Source organism: Saccopteryx bilineata, chromosome 4 (assembly GCF_036850765.1).
Source record: "Saccopteryx bilineata isolate mSacBil1 chromosome 4, mSacBil1_pri_phased_curated, whole genome shotgun sequence".
Taxonomy (NCBI): domain Eukaryota; kingdom Metazoa; phylum Chordata; class Mammalia; order Chiroptera; family Emballonuridae; genus Saccopteryx; species Saccopteryx bilineata.
In genome coordinates, this window is record NC_089493.1 from 272300757 (window position 1) to 272316656 (window position 15900).

Consider the following 15900-nt stretch of genomic DNA (forward strand, 5'->3'; position numbering starts at 1 on the left):
ACACAGTAACTTGTACAATATATGAATGTTTAAAGCAGCACTATCCACAATAGCCAAAAGGTGGAAACAACCCAAATGTATATCAGCTGAAGAATAAACAAAATCTAGTATATCACACAATATAGTTATTATTCAGTCATAAAGAGGAATTAAGCACTGATACTGCCACAATTAACCTTGAAAACATGATGCTATGTTAAAGAAGCCAGTTATATACGGCAACATATTGTATGATTCCATTTATATGAACATCCTGAACAGGGAAACCTATAAAGACAGAAAGTATATATCATATATAGATTAGTGGTTGCTCAGGACTGAAGGGGAGAGAATGGGAGTAAAGGAGACAGCTAAAGGGTATGGGGTTTCTTTTTGAGGTGATGAAAATGTTCTGAAGTTGGCCATGGTGATGGCTGCCACTGAATAGTACCCTTTAAATCAGTGGTCCCCAACCTTTTTTGGGCCACTGACTGGTTTAATGTCAGAAAATATTTTCACGGATCGGCCTTTAGGGTGGGACGGATAAATGTATCACGTGACCAAGACAAGCATCAAGAGAGAGTCTTAGGCCCTGGCCGGTTGGCTCAGTGGTAGAGCGTCGGCCTGGTGTGCGGAGGTCCCGGGTTCGATTCCCGGCCAGGGCACACAGGAGAAGCGCCCATCTGCTTCTCCACCCCTCCCCCTCTCCCCCTCTCCTTCCTCTCTGTCTCTCTCTTCCCCTCCCGCAGCCAAGGCTCCACTGGAGCAAAGATGGCCTGGGCGCTAGGGATGGCTTTGTGGCCTCTGCCTCAGGTGCTAGACTGGCTCTGGTGGCAACAGAGTGATGCCCCGGATGGGCAGAGCATCGCCCCCTGGTGGGCGTGCCGGGTGGATCCTGGTTGGGCGCATACGGGAGTCTGTCTGACTGCCTCCCGTTTCCAGCTTCAGAAAAATGCAAAAAAAAAAAAAAAAAAAAGTGAGTCTTAGACGGATGTAACAGAGGGAATCTGGTCATTTTTTAAAAAAATAAAACATCGTTCAGACTTAAATATAAATAAAACGGAAATAATGTAAGTTATTTATTCTTTCCCTGCGGACCGGTACCAAATGGCCCACAGACCGGTACCGTTCCGCAGCCCGGGGGTTGGCGACCACTGCTTTAAATGGATGCAGTATATACCTCACTAAAGTTGTTTTTAAAATAAAAATCAGAAGAGGAGGGCATAACGGGAAGTCAGAGCACTTACATTTGCTTTGGAGGTGGAGCCAAAGGAATGGGGGTAGATTCTAGGAGCTGACAGCCAGCAAAGAAAATGAAGAATTCAGTCCTGTAACCACTTAGAACTCAGTTCTGCCAACATGAGTGTGTCTGGAAGCAGATTCTCCCCACAGCCTCAAGATAAGAGCCCAGGCTACTTGACCCCTTAATTTTGACCTCTTGAGATCTTTAACAGAATACCCAGCTAAGCCAGGAATTTTTTCTTACAGATAATAAATGGGTGTTGTTTTAAGCTGCTGAGTTTGTGGTACAACAGAAAACTGTACAGGTTTTCATCAGATGTCTCTCACCATTGCACAGGTGTTTTGATGCTTAAAATGCTGTGCTATTAGCTGTTTCGTACGGTGATTTCTCTCTTATCACTTAGGTCTCAGCTTTAACGTTACACTTTCAGAAAGGTCTTCCTTGGCCACTCTATATAAAGTAGTATCGACTCCAACCTACCCAACCCTTACCCCCTGGGCTCATCACTGTTCCCCCATATCTTATCTGTTTCCAATAAGGGAGGGTCAGGAAGAGTGAGCATGAAAAAGCTAAGCAGGCCTGAGTTGCTCAAATTATGTACATTCTTGGAAGAATGTGCTTGTTTGACTGCTCTTGAACAGCTTCCAGGAACTGAGGTCTTGAAGTGTCCTTACGTATTAACTGATAAGGGTACTTTGTATGTTTGGAGCCCTGAACCACACTGTACCAGCTTGTCTAGACAGTCTGTGCAAACAATGTAATGCATGGAGAACACCTGTTTTCCTTCTGTGGCCTAAAGTTATAGCAACTATAGTCAATTATGAAGGCACTTGTGCCTAAGTGACGAGCCTCCAAAAAAACCCCTGGAATCTGAGATTTAAGTCAGCTTCCCTAACAGTTAAATGCACCCTGTGAAAATCTACTGGGAGGCCCTGGCCAGTTGGCTCAGCGGTAGAGCATCGGCCTGGCATGCGGGGGACCTGGGTTCGATTCCCGGCGAGGGCACATAGGAGAAGTGCCCATTTGCTTCTCCACCCCACCCCACCCCTCCTCTCTGTCTCTCGCTTCCCCTCCCGCAGCCAAGGCTCCATTGGAGCAAAGATGGCCGGGGCGCTGGGGATGGCACCTTGGCCTCTGCCCCAGGCGCTAGAGCGGCTCTGGTGGTGGCAGAGCGACCCCCAGAGGGGCAGAGCGTCGCCCCTGGTGGGCGTGCCAAGTGGATCCCGGTCAGGCGCATGCGGGAGTCTGTCTGACTGTCTCTCCCCGTTTCCAGCTTCATAAAAATACAAAAAATAAAAAATAAAATCTACTGGGAGAAGACTCCTTAAAGTTTGTACCTAGTATTTTCCAAACTCTGCTAATTGCACCATTTTCCTTTATTGATCCTGATTTGTATAAGTTTACTGTAATAAAATATAGCCAGGAGTACCTCTAGTGAATTACCACACTTGGGGCAGTATTGGGGACTACTGACATGGGTTGTGATTATAAAGGGGTGGCATGAGGGAAAACTCACTGGTAACAGAATAGTTCTGCATCTTGTCTCTGGTGGTGGTTACAGTAGTCTACATATGTGACAAAATGGCATAGTTATACACACACATTGTACAGATGTCAACTTCTTGGTTTTGCTATTATACTATAGTTATGTAAAGATGTAACCATTGAGTAAAACTGTATGAAGAATACACTGTACATCTCTGTATTATCTTTGTGTCTTCCTGTTAATCTGTAATTTCAAATTAAAGGTTTTTTAAATTCCACTTAAAATTTTAAAAATAAAAGCACCTATGATTGAGCCAATGTGTATCAGACAATTAAACATACTACTTTGATCATTCCTGTTTCTTAGTATGGAAAACAAAGCAAGTGAACCATCAGAAGAGCATGTCACGATTTGAAAGGCTATGTCATGGTGATGACAACTCAGTCTCAGTGGGACAAAGCAGGTAGGAGTACACCCAGAGTAGGCATCAGAGCTCTATAGACAGCATACCCTTTTCAGTTAGGGAGCAACATGCGACATCAATGCTGAGACTCACTTCTGTCTTTCCCAGGCAGAAAAGACCTATCCTTAGTCAGTGGGGCCACAATCCAAAGGCAAGATACTATCATCACTGCAGCCAGGAGAAAGGTCAGACGAACCACACCCAGTTCCTGTTTGAGCACTAAACTCCAAGAAGTAGGCTTTTATTGAGCAACCTGGGTATAAAGAATGCATAATTCAAATGGCACACTCACATTAGGAAGGGCTGAGTAAAAAAACAACAATGATCTCTACTGATAAGACAATTGAGATTCCTGTGAATTCTGAGCCAGAGCTAGGATTTAATCTGGGCTGAGGTACACTAAAAAAAAAGCCAGAGAAATACAAAACCTAGAGTCATGTGTGTTCTCTTAAGGTTCTGCATGCAAAACCAGATCTGTCTTATTTAGAAACAAAAGGGAGAAAAACCCATCTTGTGGATTTGAGTAACTTCCCACTATCTTCTTTGTGAAATAAAACTTTCTTTCTTAAATTTGCTTTTTTTCCAATTATAAAAGTAAAATAAGTATATTCATAACAAAATACCTGAGCAATATAGACAAGTAGACAATAAAGTATAAAGAAAATAAAAACATCACCTTCAGACAATCATATTCTTTTTTTGTGTGTGTGACAGAGACAAAGAGAGAAAGAGAGGGATAGACAGACAGGAAGAGAGAGAGATGAGAAGCATCAATTCCTTGTTGAGGCACCTTAGTTGTTCATTGATTGCTTTCTCAAATGTGCCTTGACGGGCGGGGGGGGGGGGGCTACAGCAGACTGAGTGACCCCTTGCTCAAGCCAGCGACCTTGGGCTCAAGCTGGTGAGCCTTGCCCAAACCAGATAAGCATGCGCTCAAGCCAGCGACCTCGGGGTTTCGAACCTGGGTCCTCTACGTCCCAGTCCGATGCTCTATCCACTGCGCCACCGCCTGAGCAGGCCAGTCATCCTTGTAGTGCTTTCCCCATTCCTTACTCATTCATCTATTCAACAAATAGTTATATACTGATTTACACTGTATGAGAGGCACTTAGGATACAAATGTAAATAAAGAGTTTCACTCCTCATGGTGTTTACGATCTAGTATGAAATATATAAAACTATATCCTCACCAAAGAAATTAAAACACTATAAACACTGAGGAATTCATTTTAAAATTTCACAAAAGAATTTATGTCTATGTGAAATAATTTAAACATGTGTAAGTAAAATTTACAGAACTCTTATAAGAGCCTAACAAGTTAGGAAATATAAAGAGAGATCTCATTCACAACAGTATCAGAACTGAAAACCCCCCAGAAAGTATTTTAATATGTGAGCTCCACAAAAATATTGAGATGTAAAAAAGGTTTAAATAGTTGGTAAGGCATACACGAGGACACTGTATGAAAAAATTAAATATTATAAAATTGGAGAATATTTCAAAATCTTTGTTTACTGAAAATGACAACAAAAATCCAAAAGACTTTTCTGAACTTACAAAATTATTTCATACTTCATCAGCAATAATAAACAGGTAAAAAACTGTAATTTTCTAAATTAATTTACTACCATAGTTAAAATACTATAAACTTAGCAACAAAACTGGCAAATCACTACAGAACTGACCCCAAAATAAATGCTAACATAATATATAAAATCACATAATATTAGAGACAGGGGGGAAGGGAAGATCTTTCAATAAATAGTGTTGGAATAATTAGTCAGCAATCTAGTAGACCCAAAATAAATTACAGATATCTTAAAGAGTTAAAAGTTTTTAAAGACAAATGAAAAAACAGAGAGAACTAAAATAAAATATTTAGGAACTTCTAAAGAGGAGAAAGCTATCTAAGCTTACAAACTGCAGGAGAAAACAAACAGTTAACAGATTTGAACAACCTGAAACTTCTACCTGGTTTTTGAAAGGCCCCACTTAAAACCAAAATAGAAAGGCAAGTAAGAGACTAGGAAACATATTTTAAGTAAACAGGACAATAAAGTACTTTATCATATGTGGAAAGATTTATAAATCCCTGAATGCAGGATAAGGATATAAGCAGACCATTCACAAAATGGAAACAGCTTCCTAGAAATGGAAATATCAAAAGGTTTGTGCACTTGAAATTTTGATATACCGGTTATATTACCCAACTGGTCCCACAAAAAGATTGTACCTATTTACATTCCTACCTACAGTGTATGAGACAACCTACTTTCCCACAAACTTGTAAACACTGAATTATTAACCTTTTATATTTGCCAATCTAAAAGGCAAAAAAAAATAATTTCTTGTTTCAATATGGATTTTCTTAAGAAGGCTTAACCATGTTTAGAGATACTTATTGGCCATTACTACTATATATTTTCCTTGAGGTATTAAACTGTTTATGTTCTTTGTTCATTTTTCTGTGTCATCCTTTTTTCTTTTATAGGTACTCTGTTTATATTATCTTTTAGTCCTTCACTTTATGTTATAAAGACACCATAGTTTGAATCAAAGACTTAGTGCTTCAAATCTGTACCCAAGTTTTTTTTGTTTGTTTGTTTTTCTTTTTCTTTTTTACAGGAACAGAGAGAGAGTCAGAGAGAGTGATAGTTAGGGACAGACAGACAGGAATGGAGAGAGATGAGAAGCATCAATTATCAGTTTTTTGTTGCAACACCTTAGTTGTTCATTGATTGCTTTCTCATATGTGCCTTGACCGCGGGCCTTCAGCAGACCGAGTAACCCCTTGCTCGAGCCAGCAACCTTGGGTCCAAGCTGGTGAGCTTTTTGTTCAAGCCAGATGAGCCCGTGCTCAAGCTGGCGACCTCGGGGTCTCGAACCTGGGTTCTCTGCATCCCAGTCCAATGCTCTATCTACTGCACCACCACCTGGTCAGGCGAATCTTACCCAAGTTTTATCAATTTTCATATCATTTAATACATTGCTTCCAAAATGAATGTTAATGTTACATAGAGAATTCATGGCAGAGTTCCAATATTAAATATAACAAAACAAAGTATCCTAACACTAGCCTGCCCAAATAATTTCCAATTATAATAAAACCCCTGGAACAGAATGCAGAGTTTATGCTGCTAGAAGGAGCAGAGCCAGCAGAGCAACATTCTTAAGGAACGAGTTCTAGACAACAATTTTCTATTGTACTAAATTGCACCCTGTTCAAGCTAAGTGAAATTATAACTCCAATCTGAGCATGACAATCTCCAGGCAAATAACTCAAAATTACATGCAAAATAACCCGGCTGCATTACTCTACTTCAACTATGCTCTACCCTTCTTCCACAGAAGCATTGCCAATTCCCTATTGGTCAATTTATTCCACAAGTAACTGACCAAAAACTATCTCTTAACTCCATTTACAGTAACAAAAACTGCAATATGTAACGTGGTTTCAACAATCAGAGTTTTTTCTTCAAAGTTACATCTTAGTTTTAGCTTTGCTGCAGCCATTTCACCCATAGTCAATTGCTGTGGCTCGGCAGAGTGATACACATATCTCTGAGATAGAAAAAAACAAAAAACAATAGCTTGGATTGAAAAATATATTGATTCAGATTTGTTAGTGCGAATAAATATTTGCATTATTTGTACATGCTTCTAAGAAGTGTGGTGTGTGTAACGGAACTTCACTTGATCTTAGCCAAAAGGCCGAGAAGTGAAGTATCGAAACTTTAATCCAATTAAACTACAAAAATCGAGAGCTTCTAAAACCATTCCATCTGTTATAGGTTGAATTGTATCTCCTCAAAAAGATAGCTGAACCCCAATTCTATGAAGGTGACCTGTTTTAGAATTAGAATCTTTGCAAATGTGATTAGTTAAAATGAGGTGATACTGGACTAGAGTGGGCGCTAAATCCAATGACAGAGGCAAGGCCCTGAGAGAAGACCCACAGAGGCCATGTGATGCAGCTGCAAGCCAAGAACTCCAAGGGCTGCCAGCCATCATCGTCCCCAGAGAGAATGTCAGAAAGCACGGCTCTGCTGACACCTTGATTTCAGACTTCTAGCCTCCAGAATTGTGAAAGAATGCATTTCTGTTGTTTTAAGCAACCCAATTTGTGGTAACTTGTTACAGCATCCCTGGGAAACTAATAAACCATTCACTATAAATTGCTGCAAACTCTATAAATAATTAAAATTAATGAGTTTTCCACAACCTGACGAAGAACTGTGGGTTCACAGCATCACTGCTCTTCACAATAGGGTAACCACATATCCCAGATACTGAGAACAGTACTGGCTTAAGACTATTGTCATGGATCCCCTTTGATTCTCAAAAGCAACCTGTTTTGGATAACAAATTACATGGCTGTCTAATTTATGAACAAGACTAGCATAGCTTTCTGTTTGTCCATCTTCAAATCCCACCTTGCTCAAATAACATCTGATTCCTCTTTTACCACTGACAGAATAATTCTCTCTCTGGTTCCTATAGCATTTCATAAACACAGCTATTATAATACTTACATTCTACTTACAGCAATTAGCATATAGGTATAAAAACATTGCCATCTGATTATTTCTCATAAATACTTGCTTACGTGTCTATTCCATGGTTCACAGACCCACAGCACCGTGCCAGGAACAGACTGAGTACTCAATAGGTTGTTTCTAATGATTAGTAAATCATGTTAGTAAATGATTTATTCAGAAGACTACAAAGTACCTGCATACACACGTTCCTCTCACTTTTGTCCCTCACACACTCTTTAGGGCCCAGTGAAGGTACCAGTGGAAAACCCAACCTCCTGAGAGTTTTTCTGTCAGAATCTAAGAACTTGAAACTTTAAAAGAATCAATATATTTCTAAAGCACTATTTTCTTTCCATATAAATAATACCAAAAGTTGAGATTCTTTACATACATATATATAATTCACTTATTTAGTTAATAGACTAAAGTACTGAAAAGGCAAAAATTCTTCTTAAAGGAATAAGCCTACAACTTTTTTAAAAGGATATAATTTTAATTATTTAATTATTTGAAAAGAAAGAGGAAGCGAGAGAAACAAACAACGATTCACTGTTCCACTTACCTATTCACATCCACTGGCTGACTAAGGATTGAACCCACAACCTTGGCACATAGGGATGATGCTCCACCAACTGAGATACCCTGCCAGGGCCAGCCTACAACCTCTTATGTTTAATAATAATAAAAAAATCATCTGTCTGCATATATGTCCAAGAACAAAAGTAGGCCCTTGGGAGAAAGTGGTGTCTACTTAATACAGCTGATACTCGAAGAACATAAATACTAATTTCAATTTTGTCTCTGTCATCATACATTCTATTTCCTGGGCCAGGTGATATTATAATGATGTTCTGCAGGAGCATTCTCAGAATATAGGTATGAAAACACTACCACCTGATTATTTCTCATAAATGATATTTAAGATCTGTCTATTCATGATTATGTAACATTTGAAACCCTACACACTTATCACACTACAACCCCTATTGCAATGGCTAATAAAAGTTAATTCAAATAAAAAATATAATCCAATCTGCTAACGAAAAACCAAGCATATTACTCCCCAAGACACTAATTACAACGGACTTCACATATTCTATGTATTTTCATCAGCCAAAAGTTTGGATTTTGTTCTCATATTTTTTAATTTGTTTCTTCTTACATTATCCAATTCAAAACTTTGGTCACTAGCCCAATTCTTTTTTCAGTCAGGAACACATTTAAAAAACAATGTAAAAAGCTCTATGGAAATGCAATTAAGGGACCACTAAGTTACACAACTATATTTAGGCAAAGACAGTTCCACCCATTGTTTACTGATTAAGGATAGATAAGGATGTTCACTACTCTCTGTATAAACTGTAATACTTTAAAATAAAATGATCTGGAATTACCTAAAATAGTCTCATATGAAAACTCACAATAAATAAAAGTTTATCTGTACAACTCTAATTCAAGAGAATTCCTAATAAAACACAAAATGAGATTTAAGAAGACATACACCTAGCAATATTCCTACAAAAGTATAACCTAAATTCATTTTAAATCATGGCAGGGAGATCACCAGCTAAAATTTTATTGTAATATGTAAATACAAACCTCTTTTTCCAGAATGGCATGCTATATTTATATATATCATTATGGCTTTCCTAATCTCGAGAGACAAATTTATAGCAAATAGAAAAAAAATATGCATTTTAGGTACAAACAAACACATAAAATAATATTCACACTTCTCCAGTCCTGATGGATGCCTAGAAGATGTATTTTTTTCTCCAGCTTTACAAACCATGGCCAAATGCCCTGAATTTGTAGCTCCCAGACCATTTTCTGGATGGGAAGATCCAGAATCTTTCAAGGCCCTTTGTAATGGTGGGTGCTGATATTTGCTAATGTGTTTACTTCTATTAAGTGTATGAGTCCAGCCCCATCTTGTAGGCCCAGTCTAGTCCACCTCAGGTAGTATCAAGTCATAGTTAGGTAAAGACTACCTGAGTTCAAATCTCTATCACCTCTTGTATGACCTCAAACAAGTTACTGCTGTGAGCCACATTTGTTTATATTTTCTTTTAAGACAGGGACAGGGGAGAGGACAGCAAATAACGCATGTAAAGAACTTGTTATTAATACAGTGCCTGACCCATGCTAGCACTTGATAAATTTAAACTATCATTACTATCAAGGGCAACTTTATATCCTACGCAAAATATATGAATTTAATTTACTGAACATTCCATCTAAGATGAATGGATCTGTTCCCATCTTAAAAATAAATTATATGCCTGGACTTTTCAAGCCAATGCTGTCTGTATGAGAGCTAACACCCCAAACCTAGTTCCAGAAATGAATCTTGGGGCTGCTGTATGGTATTCCCCTCAGCCCATCTCTGTGTGGAGGTTAAGTGTCTTTCATTTTGATATCTGTCCTTGTCAGACTCCTCCATATTCACACCACTCCCCACCCCCATAAAGCATGCCTACTAAAAATATGGCTCTGTGATTAACCAACAGCATAAAAAGTAGATGCATTCAAACAACTTATCAGGAAACACAAACTCAAACCCCACTGCTCATAAATTCTTAACAAAAGCTCCACTGAGAAACAGATATTTATGGAAGGTAACCTGAAGAATGCGCAATCCCCATCTACTTAATATGTAGAAAATCTAAAACAGATTCTTAAATTAAATCAGTTGAGAGAGCCAAGTACTTAGGTCACATTACTTTGTAAGCACTAGGACTGCTTTTACTGAATTATGTTTTGATGTTATATCATCAACCTACACAGGGAAACAATGAGGAATTTTACTAAAAAGCAAAGTAAAACACAACACAGTCCTTTGAAATGCATGCTGTGTTTACTTAAGGATGTAGATGAGTTTCAACACAAGGAGTCTTTGGGACTTCTAAGGAAGAAATTGTTTTTTTCTCTTATGGTCACTGAACCATAACTGTGTTTCTCTCTGAACTAGCTACTAAAAAAAAAACAGTTAAATTTGTGATTTTGTTAACAAATACGACTTTAGTCCACATAATTTGTGTACAGATCTCATTCCTCTTTCCATCTTAAGTTTTCTCCCTCAGACCTGAATACATCACTCCTTACTTCTATATGTTACCAACAACATGTTGTATGTATCTTTGTAAGTTACTATGAATCTTTTCTGGAACACTATGTGATATAAGTAAATGATATGCTCCACTTAAACAACATTTGTAACACAATATAACTTCTTTCATTAATAAACATTTTATGAGTTCAATTTCTAAAGACATTTTTTTTGTACTCCAAAAGAAAAAAAAACATATTAGCAAATATTATATCTAAAATTAGGAAATTCTAACAACAGAAGAAATATAAAAATAAAACACTTTCATTACCTATTTTTAACTTTGGGGCACACGGAAAATTATAAATATATCCCTGTGTAAAAATCCCCCAAAGTTTTTTATTTTTTTATTTTTTATTGAGAGGAGGGAGGCAGAGAGACAGACTCCCTATGCACCTGGACCAAGACTCACCTGGCAAACTCTCTGCTCTCACCTGGCAAAAGAGCTTCTGCTCTTTTGTTTCATAACCAAGCTATTTTAGCCCCTGAGGTGAGGCCATGGAGCCATCCTCAGCGCCTGGGGCTAACTTGCTTGAACCAATAGACTCAAGAGCCATGGCTACAGGAGGAGAGAGAGGGGCCAGGGAATGGGAAAGGGGAGGGGTGGAGAAGCAGATGGTTGCTTCTTCTGTGTGCCCTGACCAGGAATCGAACCTGGGACTTCTACATGCCTTGCTGATACTCTACTACTGAGCCAACCGGCCAGACCAAATCACCGTAAGTATAATTACAATTGAGTATTTATTCTGAATGGAAACTGACTAGATTTGCTTTAAAAATGATTCATAAGACTTGTAAAACTCCTTCTGAGGTGCCCTGTGCCTACCATAGAGGATGCTGCCATCCATTCCTTGCTGTAAGATAGCACAGAATTTAGCTCCCTAAAGGCTCTTACTACATGCCGGCTTTAGAGATGTCAGCAATCTCCTTGCTGTTGTTTAAGGAAAATAAAAAAGCTTAAGACTCTCCTATGTGTAAGTTTACCCATTCATGAATTTGTACTTGTCATTCTGATAACTTCTGACTTTAACTAGATATGTATCTAATTAATTGATTATAATCACAGTTCTTCAGCTGCTAGAAATATGAAAAATATTCTACTATACAATAAAAATTACACTTTTTAGCCTGACGGCAACTTCATCAAAAACAGGCTAATATTTTAGAGTAATTTGAAAGCAGCACCATAAATGCAACCTTTTCCGAAAGCATTTTAACCTTACCAAGTATCATATACATAAAATATGAGTTACATAACAGTAAGTGGGACAAAAATAAGTCAATTGTTGTTTCTCCTAAGTGTTTATTCAATAATAGTATAGCTTATATCAAGGTATTCCAGTCATATAAAACATAATGTTTCTACAATGCTTTATGAAAGAAATGAGCATTTAATAAGACTTTCAAAATGTTTGGCCTCTATTGTGATACTTGTTCATAGTGTGATAACTTTATTTATGGATTAAGAAGCCACTTAATAGCATTTTTATTTGGAGTCACAGAATAGATGGCTATTATATTGTATGTCCTCCCTGTTCATAAATTTTCATTATCCAGTCTACATCTGTATTATTGTCTTGAATTAATGTTTTTCTTAAATCTGCTAGCTCTGTTCGTGTGTATAGATTAAATTCAATAGTTTCCTCATTATACACAGATATTGTCTACATTTTAGAGATGGATTATTTCTACTGGACATGTTTAATTTGCAACCAATAAAAACACTGCCAAAAATTAAACACACAGTCAAGACTGAAATTCTATGTCTCTAGCCAAAAACTGACACAGTAAATTAAAAAGAATCTTGGGTCTACAGTATGTAGATACTAAAGTAAGTTAAGTACTATCTGAATTTTTTTTCACTGAAAAATAATATCAGAAATCAAAGAATTCTCATCAAGCTAACAGGAGTCATGCAACATTTGTGGAATGCCCAATTTGAATTTAGAATGCAAAAGCAGAATTTGTTTATAGAAACTGAAAAAGTAGCAGGGTCAATCACTCATACACAATCAGTAAATGAATATAGAATTCAATTCAAACATTTAATGAGCAGGAAAGATTAAAATACAAGATCACACTTAATCAAATACTACGGGGCACAATCCTCATCAACCACATAAGCAGCCTGTGTGTTAAAATTCCTTTTTAACTGCACAATAACTCTTCCTAAAACTTTTCCCTGGTTCTGTAATAATCAGATAAAAGGACAAACTCCAATATTTCTGCCACTATCTGCCACCACTCTCTGCCCTGCACTTTTCCACTTTTCAAAAAACCACCTCCAAGTAGTTATTGGCCTCTTCTCCATTAGTTGCCCCACCCTCACATTCCCACCTATTCCTAAAATACCCTCCCCACTTTCTAAGCCTGAATGTTACTCATTTTTCATGATACTTTCAGAAAGGTATTCCCTGATACCTTTCTTTACCCCTCCATATTCTGCAGTCCTTTGGGGTGAGGGGGGCCACTTAGGGTGCTCTATCTTAGCTCACACTACTTACCACCATGTATTCAAAGTATCTCTGCTCTCCTTCTCTTCCCCTTTCTTTATACCTTCCTCTCTCCCTCCTTAAACTGGTTAATTTCTAGCGAGAAGAAACACGATTGCTTCTTGTAAAAATTCAAATCCTTAACACTTAATACTCCGCCTAAGAACCAGTAATTCTTAAAAGTTAATGTTATTTATTAAGTGCAATACAATCAAATCTTCTTGCGCCTCCGGCAAGCTTTCTTGATACAACTGTTTCAATTAATAGACTTTAAACAGTTTTAGGTTTACCGGGGAAAAGCACAGCTATTTTTCTTTCTTTTTTTTTTTTTAAATCTCAAAAAAACAAAACTCTTCAGCTCCAAAAAAGATAAAATCCCCAGGTGATGTTGTAAACTAGTACTAGCAAATTTTCACGTCTATTCTCAAGAACAAGAGCCCACAAGCGCGCACTGACACATTTCCCAACCACCAGGCTTGGTCACCGGCGCTGAGACACCACCAGCTGTCTATGACCCACTCTCCAAAGCGTCTGGGTCCCTCCCTCCCTCTCTACAAACTTCCGTGATGGGCATCACCTCTGGGCGGTTTGAAAGCTGGGGCTTCTGCTCTTAACTCCTGGTGCCCAACCACAGGGACAAAGGCTGCACCAGTCTTCAGGTCTCCGCACCACGAAAGTCAGCACCCTCCCAGCTCTGGGACATCTCCCTCCCCAGGAAAAACGCGGGTTCGTCAAGTCCCGTCTCCCTGCCAAGGCCAGACTCTGATGTGGGTCCGAGCTTTCAATACAGACGAGTGCCCGAGGGCCCCGACCGGCGGCCACTACAGGTGTCCCTTCCGACAGCGGCGGGAAGCCGTCCCCTGAGGGGATGACCGGTGGCAGGAGGCGGCCAGGAAATGATAAGCGTCCGTCTGTCGGAGTTGGGCTGGGCCGTGGGGAAGTTGGCGACGAGAGCCTGGCCCGGGCAGGCTGAGCTAAGAGGACTAAGGGGGCCTGCCAGGGCCGCGCTGCCGGCGCCCGGGCTGGGACCGAGGACGCCAGGAGGCTCGGAAGAGAGATGGCCCCGGCAGGGTGGACGGCTCGGACAGATGACCCAGCAGCCCCCGCCCGGTCGGCGCCGCCGCCCCACCGCCCGGAGCGGAGAGCAGCACTGTCCTCCGCTCCTGTCAGTTCCGTACCTCGTCTGCGCACCCACTGGTGTCGAGACCGCCGCGCTGCCGCCCGTGCAGGTCCCGGCTCCACCAGCACTACCCGCCCTCACACCGGCCCACCCTCTCTCGCGCCCCGCCCCCGGCGCCGCGAGCGCACGTCACGCACGCACAGGCGTCACTTCCGGGGCCCTGGACTCTCCGGGAGGATGCCGGTGCTAGTTCCCCTGGAATCTGCGCTGGGTGGGGCGAAGCCCGGCGAGGCGTGAGTGACAGACAGACAGCACCCACGAGGTCCGAGTACAACAGGAAGGAGGAGGCGGCGGCTAGGAGCGTCCGGGAGCTGGCGGGAAAACCGGCTTTTCTCAGTCTTTTCCTCTGTCCTTGCTTCTGGAATCTCTCAATAGAGTGAGGGCGACTGCCCTTTAAGTGCTGACGGGCCCTGGGCCATTGTGTATCGTGGAGTCCCAGAGTGTTTTACAGAAGAAAGAAAACTAAGAGTTCTTACAACAATAAGTACACTCTTTAAAAGAATCGATTCTGCATTCTTAGCCTCTGGATTGGTCTGAGATGGTAATCCTCAATGACTGGTGGTCTGGATTATGGATGTCAGGTAGTTTGGATACCTCTAGTCCAGGGCTGGATAACCTCTAATCAGAGGGTTATCTATAGGTTAAACGTATATCCAAGCATTGAATGGAAAGCTAAAGAGTTGAAGTTCCCAGGCTAGTTATGATGCCGGGAGGAATCTGGGGAAGCCAAGGGAGCCCTCAACCAATCCAGGTCCTTGTCACCAAGAGCATGACATTAAGATTTAGCAAAGCACAATAAATTAAAATGATTCTCACTCAAGAAGTGAAAGCAAGCAACGTCAGAGAATGAGACACGACTATGGGATCTGAATGGAAGCTTTTTATTAAACGTGAGTTAGGTGATCTGGTGTGGTCCTCTGCTTCTGCAGCTGGCAAGGTGACTGCCTACACTGCTCATCCTGGTGCCTCCTCTACAGATAACGATTTTTTTATTTTTTGGTCCTCTCGAACTGGGGGGCAGGGAGGCTGGGGGACAGGTGGTCAGTGAAGGTGGCATCTTGTGGTGTTCCAGCCAAGATGGAGAAGAGGAGGGGAACAGCTTGAGGACTGTTCCCTATTGTAACTTTCCTGGCTCAGCTAAAACAAGAATAGATCATTTCCTCATGCCTCAACCAACTTGATTTTAGTAATTTAGCATCTCAACTATAGTGACTCTATTTTACTTCTTCACTTTGTTTCTCACTTGGATGCCATATATGTATGTCATAAAGTGCAGTCACAACAGGAGACAGAAAGAAAAGGAAGGAAAGAGAATGAAAGGAAGGGAGAAAGGACTGTTTCTAGGAGACAGTCCTGGGTTGGAATCCCAGCTTTGCTAAATGCTGCCTTTGTGATCTTAAGCAGGTAAT

General features: G+C 40.2%; 1 protein-coding gene across 6 annotated transcripts in view; it reads right to left on the bottom strand.

Moving 5' to 3' along the window:
• Positions 1 to 15900, bottom strand: part of LOC136334449 (BTB/POZ domain-containing protein KCTD7) — a 106872-nt gene that overhangs the window by 52743 nt on the left and 38229 nt on the right. Inside the window, exon 1 of one of the 6 annotated variants that reach the window (XM_066274680.1) lies at positions 14490 to 14580. The exons of the other annotated variants lie outside the window; for them this stretch is intronic. The gene's annotated coding sequence lies outside the window, so the exon portion shown is untranslated. Of the gene's footprint in view, positions 1 to 14489; positions 14581 to 15900 lie in introns of those variants that run through there. 6 annotated transcript variants of the gene reach the window in all.